The sequence below is a fragment of the Carassius gibelio genome, chromosome A24 (assembly GCF_023724105.1).
Source record: "Carassius gibelio isolate Cgi1373 ecotype wild population from Czech Republic chromosome A24, carGib1.2-hapl.c, whole genome shotgun sequence".
Classification (NCBI taxonomy): Eukaryota; Metazoa; Chordata; class Actinopteri; order Cypriniformes; family Cyprinidae; genus Carassius; species Carassius gibelio.
The window spans coordinates 19745144-19763997 of record NC_068394.1 but is presented as its reverse complement, the minus strand read 5'-3'; the positions used below and the strand labels follow the sequence as shown (position 1 = coordinate 19763997).

The following is an 18854-nucleotide window of genomic DNA, read 5'->3' as shown; positions in this document are numbered from 1 at the left end:
TTTTAGATGAAATAAATAAAAAACAGGTCAGTACATATATATTGACTGTGTCTGTGAATATTAAACTGCAAAAACATGATTTGAATATGAATGTTCTACATGTTCATTTGATTCCCAGAAAATGCACATTACAGAGTTTGTGAAAATTATAATTATTTATTCATTTACGTATTTAAGTGGTTTACACTTGAAAAAGCTGTGCTTCCAGCTTAAACATGTCCCTGTTGTTTTGGCAGTAGCTTGCTTGACCTACACTGTTACCATGTTTAATTTCTTAATATCAAGTTAGGCTTATGTTTGTCACATCATAAGAGTTTGATTACCACATTTTATTTATCATTGCAAAAATGTGTTTATATATTCTGTTTAGGCTACATATTGTGTTCTATATACAGTACCAGTAAAAAGTTTGGGCACACGAATGGGAAGTGTATCCAAACATTTGACTATACTGTACTATAATATAGCCTGCACATTAAGAATATCAGCTAATATGTCTTTTTTTTTTTACTTTCTAATATCGATATCGGTATTTGGTAATGCAATATCACTGTAATATTGTTATCTTGGGCACTTTAATATACCGTGAATAATGATATATTACAAATTTTTTTATTGCATTTTGCAAATGATTTCCCCATCATCTGCTTGTCAAATCAAATGCACAACTGCTTGTAAGACACGTGTTCGCTCTGATGTAAACAAGCATGCATGAGAAGCACATGAGGAACACGTGAGAGATGCGCTCAATGAAACCACATTCACTCTCTGGCAGCAGATGGCTAGACTTGCAGAAAATGCAGCCCTTACCCTTACCCTATAAATAAAGCAGCTCCACCACTTTCTAAAACAAATTTAAATAATTTTAAACAGCCATTCAGACTTTGAGGATTTGCTACGGTGTTCATCACAGTGCCAAATACTTAAATATTTAGACTAAATAGGCTATTTTCAAACTTTTATATTTTTATTTTATTTTAATCTGGACTACAACCTACCCTATGTATTGTCTGAAAGTGTTTTGATTCTTTATTGAGGGGGCGTGAACTATTAGCATTTTGTGATTTACACCTGAGAAGACAAAGGCCCATATAACGAGCAAAATAATGAGCAGGTTTGTGACTGAGGGGGAAGAGTTACAAGAAAGAATATGAGGACAAAATAAATGTACAGATTTTTTATGTTTGTAGTTCATTTAGAATATATTTAATTATCCCACAAAATAATTTAATATTCACTTGCGAGCGCAGAACAGTTTATTAGGAACAATCAAAGCTGACTTTCAAAGCTTAATTTTTAGCATCATTGCTTCAATCAAACACTGATTTTCTACAAAAAAAAAAATAAAAATGATTGTTATTATTATTATTATTATTAATGTGGAAAAGAGCTGAGAATATTGTTTTCAGGGTTGTTGTTTTTTTTGATAAATTGAAAGGACGCCATTGTTCGTTACATTTGTTACAGTTACATTTATTTGATACATTTATATTATTTACGTCAAGCTTTTGAATGTCAGGAATTATAGTTTGGAAAATGTCTAACTAGTTAATTGTTTACACATTACGTGAAAACTAGTACAAGTATATAAAAAAAAAAGTGCTGAATAAAGCACTTCATTCCTTTTTTCTGAGGAAATCCAAATCTCAAATCCTGAGGTAATCCACATCACATCTTTTTGGGGTGAATTATTCCTCTCATCGCGAAGCAAACAGTAAAATAAACTGAACAGTCTCTCTGCTTTGTTTTCTATATGGGCGTTTACAAGCCGTGCGCTTCAGTCTCAATAGAGTGTTCAGCGCGGGGGCGTGGTCACATTAGAAGATAATGAAGGGAGACGCGAAAGACTGAACATCGCGTAGTTTTCATATGGATTACTTTATCACAGAATGTTTGTTTTCGGCAGCACTTGTTTAGTTTAAAAGTCAACATGTCAAGCTTTCTATAGATATATCTCTCAAATCTCTTCATTAAGTATTAACTGAGTTACAGTTTCTAAATGAAGATCAGTGCAGACAAAGCCTGCAGACAGCACACATTGTTTGTTATATTTACCTTATAAATGCACAAAGTTTTGTTGTTATTACGTCTGTATACAAATAAAAGTAGACTCTTTACAGATTCGATTGATGTATTGCTCTTATCTGTACGATCAAAACTGAAAGTGTAATTTAAGTTCTTTTCAGGGTTATCAAGAGAAAATGCCTCATCACGAGTATATGCGGGGATCGACTCCAGAGGGTTAACTAAGGAGGTCTTATTGTAAAGTGATACCTATATTTCTTTATAGATCTTTTGCACTTTAATCTGTGTAAAACTTTTAACTTTATATTTTCTTTTGTATTACTTTATTGTATTTAAATGTTCAGTTATTTTTGTTATAAGAAAAAAGTTATTTAACCTGTTATACTGTATTATGACTGCTTTCTAAAAAAACTAAATTGCAATATCGTGATAAAAGCATTAGCAATTAACCGCAACAGGAAAATTTTATACCGGCATATCCCTACTGGTGGAAATAGGTAAGTGTGACAAAAAGTCATAAAGAGCACAAAATTTCCCTGGCAAAAGCACTGGAACCAGGGAGGGGTTTGCGCTTAATTTGATCTGAACCCCTAACCTTAAACATTGAAAATCAACATGTAGGCTAAAGACATCAATATATACCTGGAGAAAAAAATATATAAAATTGTCATAGAAAATGAAGGAGAATCAAAGAAGAATACAGAATATCAAATATGTACCTAAATGTGATCACATTCCACACACACACACACACATATATAAATCAGCAATTGGAGAGTACATGTAACAGTGGCAGTTGCCACTTGGCAGGTAAGAATTTGATGAAATATAGAGAATGAGATTTTGTCATCACAGCGGCAATGTATTCTGCAAAAAGCAGAGGTACTTCCTGCATGCCATAGCATAGCCCATAGCCCTTATCAATGTCTGCATTAAATACCTCTGCTTTTGATTAACGCTATGTTGGTACAGAAATGATTGGTGTGTCACAGTGGTTACAGAACAGTTGTTTGTCCCTGAATTGTGCAAAAACTGTCTCAATGTGTTTTTCAATTAGAAAGAAGGAAATGAGTAGTTTATAATTAAGATCAATCGAAAGGAAATTGAAACAGTTAATAATTTTACTTATTTAGGTGTTATTTTAGACTCTCATTTGAAATTTGATATGCATGTTAAGAAGCTATGTAGAACAATCAAAACAAATCTGAATTGTTTTTACATGATTAGACCATATATTTCCTCGAAAGCAGCCAAGTTATACATGCATGCAATGATTTTTTTCACACTTATCTTACTGTGTGACTGTCTGGAGTCAGGTTTCTCAACTGACTATTAAACCTGTTAGATCCCTATATAAACAAACACTAAAAGTTTTGGATAAGAAACCAACCAGATGGCATCACTGTAGCATTTTACAAAAATATAGTTTGCTTAGTTTTGAAAATTTTATAAATTCATCTGTTATTAAAATGTTTTTTAAATGTTTAAACAATCTTGCGCCAAAAGTTATATGCAAATTAATATCAAAACAGAGTAGTAGGGGGATCGCTACAAGAGGTGCAACTACACAGAACTGTATAGCACCACAGAGAAAAATTAAATTTGCACAATCTTTACAAGGGGAAGTCGTGGCCTAATGTTTAGAGAGTCGGACTCCCAATCAAAAGGTTGTGAGTTCGAGTCCCGGGCTGGCAGGAATTGTGGGTGGGGGGAGTGCATGTACAGTTCTCTCTCCACCTTCAATACCACGACTTAGCTCGTTGATACCCAGCCACTTGTTTGCAGGATTTAAGTTTCATTCATTCATTTATTTGATCAATTGCACTTTTGTTTGGTTTGTTGTAAGAATCTTCAACTTCAATCTTCAAGTCAAGGTATTTATAGACCATCCACAATACACATAGTCTCAAAGCAGCGTCTAGTAAGTTCTGTTATCTCAATAATGGCTTAACTCTTTACACTGAGCACTTTTACTGGGCAATATGACAATATATAACAGTGATAAATGGTCCACTGTTTGATATGTAGCTATGTATTATCCTCTTTAAAAAATAGCCATGCTTTTGCTACTCTAGCCAAAGTGTTCATGGCCAGCTTGTCCCTGCATACGGTTCTAATTACTTTTACCTGAGAAGGTACTGCTTCATTTTGGAAGATTAACTTTTCCCTTCTTTATAACCCTAGAATGTGGAGACACACACCTGGGGTTACACCACCTACATGGTGCAGTGAATCAGGCTATGGTTTGAAAGGTTGCTTGTTCGGCTGTACACTAGGGCTGTAGCGATACACTAATCTCACGATATGATACGATGCACGATATTCAGCTCCCGATACGAGATATATATATATATCACGATATTCCGCCAACGATACGATCTGATATAATTCGATATGCTTACATCATTTTCTGATAGATTTAAAGGAGACAGAGTGATTTTGGTGACATCTTGTGACTGTTTCATTTACTTGGATTGAATTAATTGAAACAAAAATTCAAAAAACATCAGACAGCTTGCAAAATAAATGCTGGACAAAATTAATCAAAGATGTTTTGAGCAAATTTGTTAGATTTATCGAAACAGAGCAAACTGTACCTTACATGCCCTTGAGAATTAAATAAAGTGCAACATTGCAATTTGCAATTAACAATGGAGAGTTAAAGTGCAAGTGGCCTGTTCTGAACAGTTTCTTTGAAAGCTTTTTAGCTGGACACCGAACATGAGGTAGCCAGTCAAGCCGCCAGGTAAGTAAACAGTAGTACCATGGCTTCTCCAAAACATCAAATAATTCAAGTCTCTAAGAACATTTAACTTAAACTTACCTGAGTATTTTAAGGCCTGTAGGCCTACACCTACGTGAGGTAGCCAATGCAAACCTTGGTGAGGTGTTCACGGGTTAGAATAGGATAGCGGGGCTCCATAGCGTTCACCATGCGCCTAAAGCTGGGGTTTTCCACTGAATACATGCAAAATTCCTGACAAATAAAGTAGGGATGTGCAAAAAATAGAATGCGATTTTCATGCACATCTCATCAGTAAAGACGCTCCTGTAATTAGAAGTATATCCCCAGCACGTGCGTTCAGATCAGGGTTGCCAGGTTCTCACAACAAATCCTGCCCAGTCGCTTCTCAAAACTAGTCCAAAACTAGCACAATCGCGCTTCCAGAAGGTTCCCCGATAAAACAAATTGCTTCCCGGGGTTAAAATATACGTTTTTTTTAGCAGGGTTGCCTTGGTAAAATTCACATTTTAGGGGCTAAATAATATATCACATAATTTGTATTGGGGTCGCTTTGACCCGCGGAAATAAAAACAACCACAGACTTGGCAACATTCTCTGAATATCCTTGCTCTGACTTGGTAAACAGGAAGAGGTAGACATCTGCGTCTGTGTAAAGTAAGTACGGGGAACTTGCTCTACAGCAACACTAGCGGCTGGCTGACCAAATCGCTCTTCCTGCAACGTGAACGGGGGTATACATGGCGGATTTATAATGGGACACATGTATCGATACTCACGGCTAAAGAATCGATACTTTCCTTGAAAAAAAATAATGATTTATATCGCAGAATCAATAAAATCGCCCAGCCCTACTGTACACATACGCTGAGGCGCTTCAGACAGCACACCAGTAGCAGTTCAACAGATGAAAACAAGCACACAAAGTATGCAGTTCTGGCGAGTTCCCTCATAAACGTAGTCTTAAATGACCACAAAGAGTTTGGAGAAAATATGATATGTTTCAGATCCATGTCATCAGGTTTTAAAGAATTTTAAATCTTAAAGTGCTGGCATTGATGGGAATCAAAAAACAAAAGAAAAAAAAAATTGACTGCTCTAGTCATTGGTTAACTTTTATAGCTTGAATATCTTTATAGTTCATGCATATACAATTTATAGTTTGTGAAGATTGAAATATTAAGTGATTTTAAAACAAAGTAGGGCTGCTACGATCACGATCGGCCGATCGTTATGCGCATTTCGTCAGTAAAGCCGGTTCTCTAATCAGTGGTTCTGATTAGAGAACCGGCTTTACTGACGAGATGCGCATTGACGATCGGCCGATCGTGATCGTAGCAGCCCTATTTCAAAGTCTATTAAATGTTAAAAATAATGGCTTTCAATTATACTGTAATGCTGAATGGCTATAATTAATAGAGAAAATTGAGGGAAAATGCATTTAATAGAGACACCCGTAGCATTATTGCTATCTGAATAAACTGAATAGCCCTGCTCTAATCGGTTAACATGGATGGGGAAAAAAATATGCACCACAAATGCACTGCAAACAGAATATGTGTGAAACAAGTTCAACACGATGATGGCCTGCTCCGTTTGCCAAAAACATGCAAAGGACAAGAATCTCAAAGTTTTGGGACAAAATAAAAATCTTTTTGTAAGCAAAGGACATATGAAAAACACCGTAAATATTTTTAGTCACTGTAGTAGTAATAATGGCCTGTTTTTGCAAAGAGTTTCATGGCAGGTAAAATAACATCACCGGCCATTGGCAGGTGTGGCAAAAAGTTAGTTTTATGCCCTGTATATGTATGTATGTATGTGTGTGTGTGTGTGTTATATTATATATATATATATATATATATATATATATATATATATATATATATATATATATATATATATATATATATATATCAGGGCCTGAATTTCGTTTTTTAAACTGGGGGGGGGAATTCCCCCCTTACATGGGTCACATGGGGGGGATCTAAAGATTATGGGGGGGAGAATAACTTTTGATGCATCGGTCTAATTTAATCATGTTCATTTATTAATATCTACAGATTTGTATGCATGAATTGTGCATTTCCAGTTCTCAAATCAGTTAACAAAAAAAAAAAAACTTTATACAAAATACATCATGCTCTTCAAATTGACATTAAGACCTCTGTTTAAACTAGGCCTATTCTATATATTAATGTCTATTTCAGTTCATGTATTTCAGTTCAGTTCAATTCTTTGCTTTTTTTTTTACTTTTGATATTGATATCGTAAATTGATATTAAGAACTCAGTTTAAACTATAAGTATTTATGTCTTTCATACATTTCAGTTCTATTTCAGTCATTTTTTTCCATTTCTTTTTTTCATGTGACTTATTCTAAGTTTCTCATCTGTCTCCTCATCTTCATTTCTTTCCATTTGATGATGGCTCTGTTGAAGTCAAACTGCTCAAGGGAAGGTCCAAGCTCTGAAATGATCATTAGATTTGTGAGACTTGTATTATTCAGTGAATTTCTGAATTTAGTTTTGATCCTGTTTTGTGTGCTGAATCCACGTTCACACGACACACTCGTTACTGGTATGACCATGGCTGTCTGAATGAGTTTCTCCATTTCAGTGAAAACTTTTTTCTTTGGATCGTGATCTGCATCATCCGAACTTGTCTTTCGCTTCAGCCAACGGTCCATATTTAAACTACTACGCTAACCAAACAATTCATTGTCTGTGGCCGTGTTTGTGCGCGCGGGAAATATGCTGCGCATAATGAATAGAAAACAAGGGGAAACGCGCAGTCACATGCTCAAAAAAGTGGAAAGCTCGGGCGCGCGCACCGCAGTCTCATTTCCACAAGCGCTTGCACTCTCGTGGCGTCTGTCAGTTGCCATGCAACCAACTGCGCTCTCCATGATGACAAGAAGGATCAGCAAAATATTAATTGATTTCTAGCCCTTGCGTTAACTTTATTACTAGATATATTTATAGATAGATTTATGGAGATGAAAAATAATAAAGGCGCCCTGTACAGCTATGATCAGCTGTTCGACCGAGCATTCAATGTTGTGACGCTGTAAGCTGATCAGTTGGTTCGTTGCTGCCGCGCTCTATCACTCGCACACCATAAAGAGCAAAATGTTTTTTAATGTTTCAGTTTCGTTATTACAACGACAATTTGGAAGCGGATAATTTCTTCACAAACAGCTCATTTTGACTCAAAATGTTAGAATGCTGCACCTACACTTGATAGTGTGAATAAGATCAGCGCAACGCAGACCGCTGCATTGACAGCGTGAAACATGATCTGTCTACAGCAGCCAGGGCTCCGCCGTTTACTGTCTATGAGCTCAGCGCTGAGACAGAAAATGCCGGTCCAGCGCTGATTGAGGAGTTAAATTTGAAAATAAAAGACAATTTGACTAGACAATTTGACATATTTTTTCTCGCATCTGTGAATTTATTTTTTAATCATTTGCTCTGAGATGAAGCAAATATATTTGTGCGGGAATTTCTCGCACTATAAAAGCTAACCTTGCGGGAATGGTTTAAATTATGCGCAATCCCCGCATTCCCGCACCGAAATTCAAGCCCTGATTATATATATATTATAGATACTTATATAAAAAAAAAAACATGTCTAAAACCATCAAGCATAAAAAAAGGACAATATAAGTGGAGGTGTGAATGGTTACTGGTAAGTGTTCAATTATTTCTTTAAAGAATATTACTACTTCAGTACATGTCAATCTCAAATGACAGCATTTGTGGTTCATGCATAATATTGATTACCACAAGCATTGATTTCATCTTCTCTCTCCTTTTCTCTTAAAAGAAGCAAACATTTAGGTTACCGGCAGTTACAATGGAAGTAAATGGGGACCATTTCAAAAAGTACAAAGGCAGGAATGAGAAGCTTTCACATTGTCTTGGCAAAAAAAAATGAATATTGTTGATTGAGCTTAGTCAAGACAAGTCACCTTCATTTATATAGTGCTTTTAAGAATACAGATTGTCAAAGCATTTTCCAGTATTACATAGGAAAAAAGTGTGTCAATAATGCAAAATGACAATCATAAACACTCAATTTTCAGTTAAAGACAGTTCATCATTGAATTCAGTGATGTAATCATCCAGCTCAGTTCAGTTTAAATAGTATCTGTGCAATCAAGTCGATGATATCGCTGGATATTAAGTGTCCCCAAGTGTTCTACGCTTATACTGAGCCCAGAAAATTCCTTCATCTCCTGCTTTGATCGGGCCTGCAGTGTGGCATCAATTTTTAAAAATGATTAAATGCACAATGGAGCCACATGGGACTCTGTTATATATTTGCTGGAAAATTTGCCATGATTATAGTGATAATGATATAACCATCTGTTTCAGTCCATAAATTGGATCCATAAACTACTAGACAGTTGCAGGGTGACAAGAGGAGGACAAGACTTCTATAACGCGCACCTATGTTAATACATTCGCAATCACATTATGGGCTTTCAATCAGAACTTATGGAGGACTGCGGCAGAGAATAGTCAGTACAAATTCCAAAATATTCCCAGCAACAATAAAGCCTTTATATTACAATAATACATTGACTACTTAAGATTGAAAAAAAAAAAAACATATTACACAATGAAGAGCCATAAGAAACAGCTACAGCACTCTTGCCACAGCAAACAAGATTCTAGAGAATTCAGACTTTGTTCCAGGTAACACTGGTAGATTACAGTAAACTGAGCATGCTAGGGCAAATCAATCCTTCACCAGATACTAGTCTCTGTAACTTCTCACTCGAGACAAACGTGACGAAATAGCAACTTGAAACTCAACAGGCCCAGGTGAGGGACTGGACATTAAGTAGCCCAAACCAGAGGGCTTCTGGTGTCAATGATCACTGAATGCATGTAACACCAGACAACAACCAGTTAACACACAGGACTTGTTATGAAAACAACATCATAATAACTACTTTGGCTGCAAATGTTACTGCAGAAAATGTGATGGTCATTTTTATTTTTTTTTACTTGGCAGTAACTTTTTAAACAAAAAAAAAGAAATAATATTAAATTATTTACAACTTTAGCTTTCCAGTCCATGGCATTTTCCCAGTATATTTATATGTGAGCAGATTCTGTAAGGCCACTGTGGTGGATTGTATGGTTGGGCTGTGCATGAGATGGAACTGAAGATGGGAAGTGAAGTATACCCGGGCCTTTAGTGGTCAGCTGCAGAGCATGCCAAAATCGAAATTAATTATATCGTTTTATTATATCATTTAAAAAATATATCATTATTTTCAGTGTTTTGGCAGATGGCTCCCCAGATGTCAACGTCAATCTCGATGTTTCACGGAACACATCGCCCAACCGTACTAGTGGATTATGATAAGCAAGTAAGATCTGAACTCCTCTGGAAAGGCTGCCATTGATGTAACTGAACTCAAACAATTCCCTTGTGTCTCATTAAACCACTTAAAGTGAAAATTGGTCTCCTACTATTATGAGAATCATTCAGCAGAGCTGCAAAAGCAGCTGAAAGGCCATCTTCAACATGGAAATATCTTTCTAAATATGGGGTGCTACATACTGCCTACTATTTTTTGTACTATTTACTTTAATAGTTAGTTTTCATATGGCAGCAAGTGGGATCCAGTTATAATCTTGTACATGAAAAAATAAAATAAAACAACAACAACAACAACAATAATAAAGGCTAGTTTGCTTTTGTATTCCTTGTTATTGCGCCTTTTTTTAACGTGTGTTAATTCTAGGTACTAGGTCGTCTGGTCAAATATTGAGTGAAGAAATGATTACATAATCACACTGGAAATGCAAGGTGCATTCATTCTATGCCAAAAAGTGCAGTATACAATGTAGCTATATAGGTTTTCATTTCATACAGAGAAAATGAATACTGTGCACAGTAAATAGTATTCCATAACAAACATAGACTTAAAATGCCTTCGGGCGGATGACAAATACAACCTTATTTACAATGCATAGAAATACAAAGCACGAACTGTATGAATGTCTAAATAAAAGTGTATATTTAAAATGATGTCACTCGTAATATAATTCTAATATTAAAAAAAAAGTTTTTAAACTTGAATTCGTTACAAGTTTATAATCTTCCAGTTCACTTTAAATGATTCTAGAGTGAGACAAAACTGTTTTTAAAGAAAAAAATACCAAAACATTCCATACAGACCCTTAACAAATATGAGCACAAACAACCTGTTTGCAGAATAATTGTAGTTATAGACGTCACTTCTGTCATTGCTTGACATGTCAGCTAAACTTTACAGCATTGTACTTCGTATTAACTTGATTATAACTCTCACAACTAAGGAAGTTAAAATCCTTAGTTATACAATCAGCAGGTTAGCCCTGGGTTGAGGGAAATTAACTAGTTGGTTTATTAGCTCTTATCTTGACTCGAGTAAGATGGCTGGACCCATGTGAAAACAAAACAACTTTCTGCCAGCAAAACATCGGTGTCACATTTACTCTTATGGAAACGGCGTACAAACTTTATAACCCAGAATGATATTTTTTCTCGTTACTTCCTCGTTGTCGTTTAAGGTCCCATTCGAAATAGGATTACTTTCGTATATTCTAAAGGTTGGGGACTCATCTGTCCTTAGTTAAATACCTCGGTCAAATTAAAAACGTAAAGCTGCAGAACGATATATGCGCGCTCTCAGACTTTATAACAATCTGTCATTACAATGTTTCTTCGCACTCGCGCAGGCAGCAACTATCGCCACTTTCCGATGAAAACCAAAACAACAATTGCGTTTCGCTTCAAACATCAAAACAACGCACCTTTCACCAAAACATAAGCTAAAACACCAATTTATAAACATATGGATACACTGGAAAGCGTGTGAAATGATGAAGAGTAGCTATTGCTTACGGAATTGATGCAATTCTCTTTTTTTCCTTTCCAGCTTCCAGCCAACTTAATTCAGAATGTAATCCAAGAAGAAACTTTTCCCAAAGCTCTCATGTGGATAAGGCGTTTGGTACGATATTTCAGGTCGAAACATTCCTCATTTGGGTGAAAGAAGCATAGTTTTCCTCGATTATATCAATTTTAAAGTTGTAGCGTTTACTCCATCATGGTGGCCATGTTTAAGAGAGACCGAAACACTGCCTGTCACTGTAACGGACAAATAGACCCAATTTAACATTCATGACAGTCTTTCTGTTTTAAATTTCGCACAACTCGTACAGAACAGCTATAAACCGAACATATGACGTGTGATGTGTTAAAGATAGAGGTTATTTCGGATTAAAACTGCATGGAGATATTTTTAAAAAGTCTCACTGACCCTGCGGAGCGATACATGGGGACATACTCAAGGTAAAAAGTCTTCTGAGTCGTCAGCGGTGGACGGTAAAACCCGGAAGTTGACTCTGGATATTGAGCTGGATTGAGTCCCTGTCGGCTATCGGCATACAGAGGCACTATTACTTAACTCAGACTCTTTCATCATCTATCAGCAAATAATTTCAGTTCTTACACTACATTTCCGAGAATTTAGCATTTTGGAACCACATTACTTATAGCATCCAATGTTTATTTTTTATTTTTTGAATACAAAATAAACTTTTTAGTTTCACTTTGTTAATACTCTGCACATATATTTTTTTTTTTATATGACGCAATCACTATTACACGTGTACACACTATTCTGAATACATGAAAGTAAATAAAAGCATACAAAAAAAAAAACAAAGTAGTCACACTAAAATATTTACTGAAGAATATTATGGGGGGAAAAGACACAAAACATTTACATGATTTTGAAAGAGGCAAAACGAGCAGTAATTATCACAAGCTCACCAATTTCCTATTCAGTTAATTTTAGTCATGCTTTACTTATAATTAAAGAATATTCCTTCCAGCAATGTAGACATATTCAACAAATAAATGCACACTATTCCATCTCAGTTATTAACAGCTTTCATTGATAATAAAAAATAAACCAAAGATAAAGGAATAAAATACATAAAAACAGTGTTTCAAAAGTACATTGGTAATTCTGTTTTATTTTTTTCCTTAATTAAAAAGAGGTTCATTAAAGGTCAAGGATTCGAGGGAAGATGTCCAAAGCAGTCCAGGTGCAAGAGGAAATGAGCTTCTTGGCCTGAAAGAAGCACCAGTGTTTGAAAGACAGTGTCTCACTGATGCTTTCATCGCTCTGCTTCGACACATTTCCTCTTTACCGCTCGCTGAATGATCAACGCTGTGTGTGAGAGAGCTTGTGCATGGGACTGGATACTAAAGGGTGTCCTCAGTGTTTAACAACAGAATTGATTATTTTCAATAACAAACACTTCAGGGATTTTTATGGGCTAACATTATTATTATTATTATTTTTAATGCATAATCTTTATAGATTACCATTTTCTGCCTCTAATGTGAAAATTCTAAAAGTAAAAATAACAATAATAAAAAAAATAATAATAAACATGTTAACTAAACTATACTCAGTCTGTGCTGAGTAAATGCGCTTCTTTTTGGAATGACAAAAGTCAGTTTAAGCCACTTTAAAGTAGAATAAAGTTCCCCCATCCCCCCAGATGTTCCAGAGTAAAAACAACCTATTTTGTGCCCTAATTTTATTCATTTTTTGTGAAGTCCTAAAGCTAAATGCAAATTGTGTAGTATTCACTAAGTTGACAGAGAAAAGCGCCCCGCTGGATAATAAGAGGATGTACAGGGCTTCAGTTTGATGAGACACTTGTTTTATAATTGGTGTGAAAGTATTATGTGGGTGTTCTTGTTACGATTTTAAGAAATTACATACATGAATTCAAACTTAAATTGACCAAAAAAAGACACTAAAGTACTTTTTTTAACATTCAATTATTTGACAACAATAAGATCTTTAATTTCCTGAGTTTTTAAGTTGCTGATTTTCTGTGCTTTGGCGATGTTGAGTTTTCTTTGACACTCTTTCTGACACTGACCCTGTTGCCCCAAAGGTTAAAGAGACTAAAAAAATCCAGTTTAAAATATATATTCACAGGAGAATTTATACAGAAGAGATTTCTATTTGTTCTTCCTTTCTTGGAGCTTTTGAACACCCTTTTTACTGCTCCGATTTACCTCTAAATTTTGGGTGAATGTTTTCAATAAGACTTCAGTAAAAATAGTTATATTTCTCCCTTAGTAATAGAAAGTACCCTGTTTTTAAAACATGTTGAATTCACTGTTTGGTTAAATATGGGTGGTTAAATATCACATTTAAAAATGACATGTAAATGAAAGAAATGTAAATCCTCCCTTGTAAACTATATTTCTTAGATTTTGTGAGACTATTCCAAAGATTGCTTTTAAATACTTAAAGGAAAGATGAGAAAAATATGCTCCTCATCAAAATAGATATTATATGCTGTCCTGATTTCCTGATGTTCTGAATTTCAAATCATGTCAGTAAATCATGTCAGTAAATCATGTCAGTAAGTACAGTGTGTCATGTGATGTTATGGTCCTTGTCTAGCATTGTACATATGCAATAAAAGAAATGACAGTTAAAACATATATACTTTAATGTTAATGAAGATTTCTATTTTAAATCATTTCAAATAATTCACATTTATATTTTCACATTTCATATTCACATCTTTCTGTTTATTGAAAAATGAAAAAAAAAAAAACTCCACACAGTTATTGAGCAGCATATCCATTTTCAGCTATTACATAACACATATAATAATAAGAAGAAATGTTTCTTGAGCAGCAATTATTAAATATATTCAAATAAAAAAATGGTTCTTTCAAATGGTAGATTTAGTCGTGGCCTAATGGTTAGAGGGTTGGACTCCCAATCGAAGGGTTGTGAGTTCTAGTCTCGGGCCGGACGGAATTGTGGGTGGGGGGAGTGCATGTACAGTTCTCTCTCCACCTTCAATATCACGACTTAGGTGCCCTTGAGCAAGGCATCGAACCCCCAACTGCTCCCCGGGCGCCGCAGCATAAATGGCTGCCCACTGCTCCGGGTGTGTGCTCACAGTGTGTGTGTGTGTTCACTGCTCTGTGTGTGTGCATTTCGGATGGGTTAAATGCAGAGCACAAATTCTGAGTATGGGTCACCATACTTGGCTGAATGTCACTTTCACTTCACTTCTACTGTTTTTACAGTAGTAGAGATTTCTTTCAAAACCATTTAAACACCTCAGCACCCCCAGATGCTATCCAAACGCCCCATAGAGAAACACTAGTACTGTAAATACAGTGAGAAACTCCAATAGATCAACGGAGACATTTAAAGTAATTTTACAGTAAAACACTGTTAGATATGCAGTTTTTGGAAGTAAAAAGAACAAGTCATCTTACAGTTTACAATTAGAACTTGTCTTTCCCAGAATTCTCATGTGACACTTTAAATCTGATGTTTTATTCATTGAAATAACTATTATTGTTAACATGCAACTTTTATATATTTGTTTAGCTCAGCATGTGGAAAAGCTTCTGGAGATGAAGTTTATTTCTTCATGTATCTTTCTCTTTACCACCTTTGTTATTATGGTAGTTGTCAATACATGTAAAAGGACCAAAACAGAGCTTAGCTAATGCTAATTTATCGGAAAGGGATTTATTAGCGGTTGGATTTTATTTATTATATTACATTTTGTACAATTTTGTACATTTCAAAAATATGAAATTTACAGGTTTTGTAAAGTTGTTTATATTTGTGTGTGTGTGTGTGTGTGTGTGTTTACACACACCAGTACACTACCAGTACACTAGTGCACACACTTATGATTAGTATGTTTGTGTTAATTGTCTACTAAACACCACCAAAATTAAATTGATGTAATTCATAGAATATCTTTATTAAACACACACCCACACACCTACACACACACACACACACACACACGTCTGGATTACCTTGTGGGGACTCTCTGTTTTCTACTTGAATTTATTTGAAAATGCAATTTATTCCTGTGAAGACAAAGCTGAATATTCAGCATCATTACTCCAGTCTTCAGTCTTTAGTCTTCTCATGATCCTTCAGAAATCATTCTAATACGACGATTTGCTGATCCAGAAATATTTCTGATTATTATCAATGTTGAAAACATGTTTTATTTTCATGATTCTGTGATTAATAAAACATTAAAACTAACAGCATTTAGCCAAAAAGAAAGCTTTCAATATTACAAACATCTTCACTGTTACTTTTGATTAAATTCATCCTTGCTGAATTAAAGCATTACCCCCCACAATAAAATAAATAAAATACACATTTTGAACACTTTTGAACTTTATATGTCAGATAAATGCTGTTCGTTTAAACTTTCTATTCAAAGAGTTAAAAAAAATTATAATAAGCAGCTTTCAACATTGATACAAATTTTTTGCTAAGAAGTTAAAATTGAATTTAATATAATAATTGAATAGAAACCATATAAAACATTAAATAATCTATTCAAGCATTGACTATAAGTAGGAGCTTTTAACTTTTAATTATTATTCAAATTGGTAATAATGTGATGCTAAAATAGTAAATATAATGCAGTTAGGATCAGATGTTAATCACGTTCTGTATCGTATGGCGTCGCATAAGCTCTATGGACGGTTTTAAAATGAATAAGCTGGTGACTCCAATTTCGAGATGTTTCCCTTATAACATTTTAAATGCAACAAAAACTCAGGCCAACACTTGCATAAATGAAAGGAGGCCTTGATTTGTTTGCTTTATGAAGGGCTCCGTCTAACCATATATAGTCTTCTATAGATATCAAGATATATCGTTATCAATAATCGTGGAGTAAAATATATATATGATATTTTGACAGCCCTAATCTTTAGAGATTTAGAAAACATATTGCATGATGCAGGGAGACAACATTTAGTACTAATGCTTGATATATTGGAAGAGGGTAGTAATTGCACAATCTGTCCTCATGAACACAGCAATATTTCTTCTGAATTTCCTAGGCAGTGAAGTCCAAGATCAGTCAAAAGCACTGACTGAAGCATGTTAACCACAAAGTGCATTTGTGAATGACTGATAAGAATCATTGATATATTTCCAAATAAAATTCAGTCCATGCCCTTTGCTGTACTTTGTCCCTTTTGTACACTGCTGCTGACGCTACATGTCACTACAAACATGATTCATTTCCTTTGAAAAGCCAGCTCCCCTTACGTCCTCTTAAATACCACAATAACACTGCTCATCAAATTCATTGACTTCACCAACAGCTGTGATTGTAGGCGGGAAGACTGAGCCACTGCAAATGAAAGCTTGAAGTAACTCATACCTTTCTGCCAGAGTTTTACAATGATTTACAGAGTTGTGGTGTTCTCTGGCACATTCCTTAAAATATGAATGTATACGCGCAAATCTGAGAGTTCACAAATGAATAAGAAGGCCAAAGTACAGGATGAGTAAATGTTTTGGCTTCAGTGGATGATTAGAGAAGAGGCTGCGTCTCAAATTGACATAGTCTTCTGTGATCATTACGTGAACTAACTGATTGAGGTGGATTTTGGGAGCACAAATGAGTTCAACCATCTCCTTTAAGCCGCAAAACGCGTATATGCATTAATTGACTCCAGAGGGTTAATTGAAGACACAGCTGCTAAACTTCACTGTCCATCGGATTCTTTATCCCACGGTCAAATAACAATGGCAACAGTCGCAACAGACACCAGTTTTGTGTTGCAGAGCCATTAAGCCTTGCCCATCAGCCTTAACCTCACAAAGTTTGTGTAGGCCATCACTTCCAAAATATTTAAATTGTATAATGGATCTATTTAGTTGAACATACTGTTTTTCTTGTTTCACTTGATGATCAATATCCAAAGCAAAGTCATGGGAAACAACTCCTTCAAATAGATCAGGACACAAACATGGAGGTTAGGTAGCCCAGAATATGAAAATGTTTCAATGAATTGAAAGTTGAGTCAAACTCGACTCTGTGTTCTACATCTTGGCCAGTGGTGGAAAGCTGCCTCACATAGTCTTTGTGGGACCTGTCTTCAGAGGGGTCTTCTGAAATCACTTCTGTTAATCAAGCAGTATCTGCAAAACTGTATACTTTACTGAAGTTTTCACTGAAGCCAGTGCGTCACGATTATCTCCACAAATGTAAATTTAAGATGCTTTTCTAAAGCCAACATCTGTATCAATCCCTGCATCTTCCAAATCTTTAAGCTCTGTGATAATATTTGAAAACACCTTCTCAAGTCCAAAAGTCTTCAAGTCATTCTCTCTCCACAGTAGGACCAACTGCACAGGATCTAGGGAGCGGTTGTGTGACTGTAACTCACTCATGTACACTGCTAAGATCTTTGCTTGTATATTTTTTCCCCCAAGCCAAGTGGATGTGTAACTTGTATCCTGGTAAAGGATGAGAGACAATGAAGAAATGTTTTATTTTTAATTAAAAAATCACATCCTCCAAAACCATGTCATCACATCATGGTAGGAACAAACTGGCGCTGCTTCCCATAAGTATCAGTTCCCCTATAAATCTGTATTGGCTCAGTGTAATCAGAATGCTGCTTGCAGAGCATTTTTTTTCTGTCCTCTGTGTTTTTTATTGTACAGAGTGAAGAGATCCTCTTTACTGAGACTAAGAATTATTTCAGCTATTTTTGGTCTTGGAATATTTTGTTTTAAAAGCTTTTCAACTTGGCAAAGAAGTCTGCCAAACTAGAAGAATGAACATGCTGAAATCCTTCAATAATGTACTTTATGGTGCTAGCTGGCAACTGCATTTTTGCATGCATTTTGATAAAACTGTGCCAAATTATGTAAAAATGATTCATGCATGAACATATTCCTCCTCTTCATGATCATCTGTTGTTGAAAGACAAAGATTGCACTCAGGAGTACCACTGATCATTCCTGTGGGACTTCTTGTGTATGTTTCCTTGAAATATGTGCAGAAAATGATGACCTGACTCTGGAATATTTACAGCAGTTAGCGCAGGGGCAGTAAATCTCTGGCTGAGAAATGATATGCCATAAATGAACATCCTTCAATTTTGTAAGAAAGAGTACCTCTGAACTGAGTTTGTTTTTTATTCTCTGGCTTACAATGTCTGTGTTTCCTGTGTATGT

At 35.3% G+C, this 18854-nt stretch overlaps 1 protein-coding gene across 8 annotated transcripts in view; it reads right to left on the bottom strand.

The window, feature by feature from the left end:
- The window catches only part of LOC127946125 (histone-lysine N-methyltransferase 2C), a 155560-nt gene extending 143564 nt beyond the window's left edge, over window positions 1-11996 (bottom strand). For 2 of the 8 annotated variants that reach the window (XM_052542433.1, XM_052542432.1), the window contains exon 1: window positions 11678-11990. The gene's annotated coding sequence lies outside the window, so the exon portion shown is untranslated. Of the gene's footprint in view, window positions 1-11677 lie in introns of all 8 variants that reach the window. The other 6 variants (XM_052542427.1, XM_052542426.1, XM_052542431.1 and 3 more) reach the window with 6 other exon arrangements.
- Between the last annotated feature and the right edge of the window lie 6858 nt (window positions 11997-18854).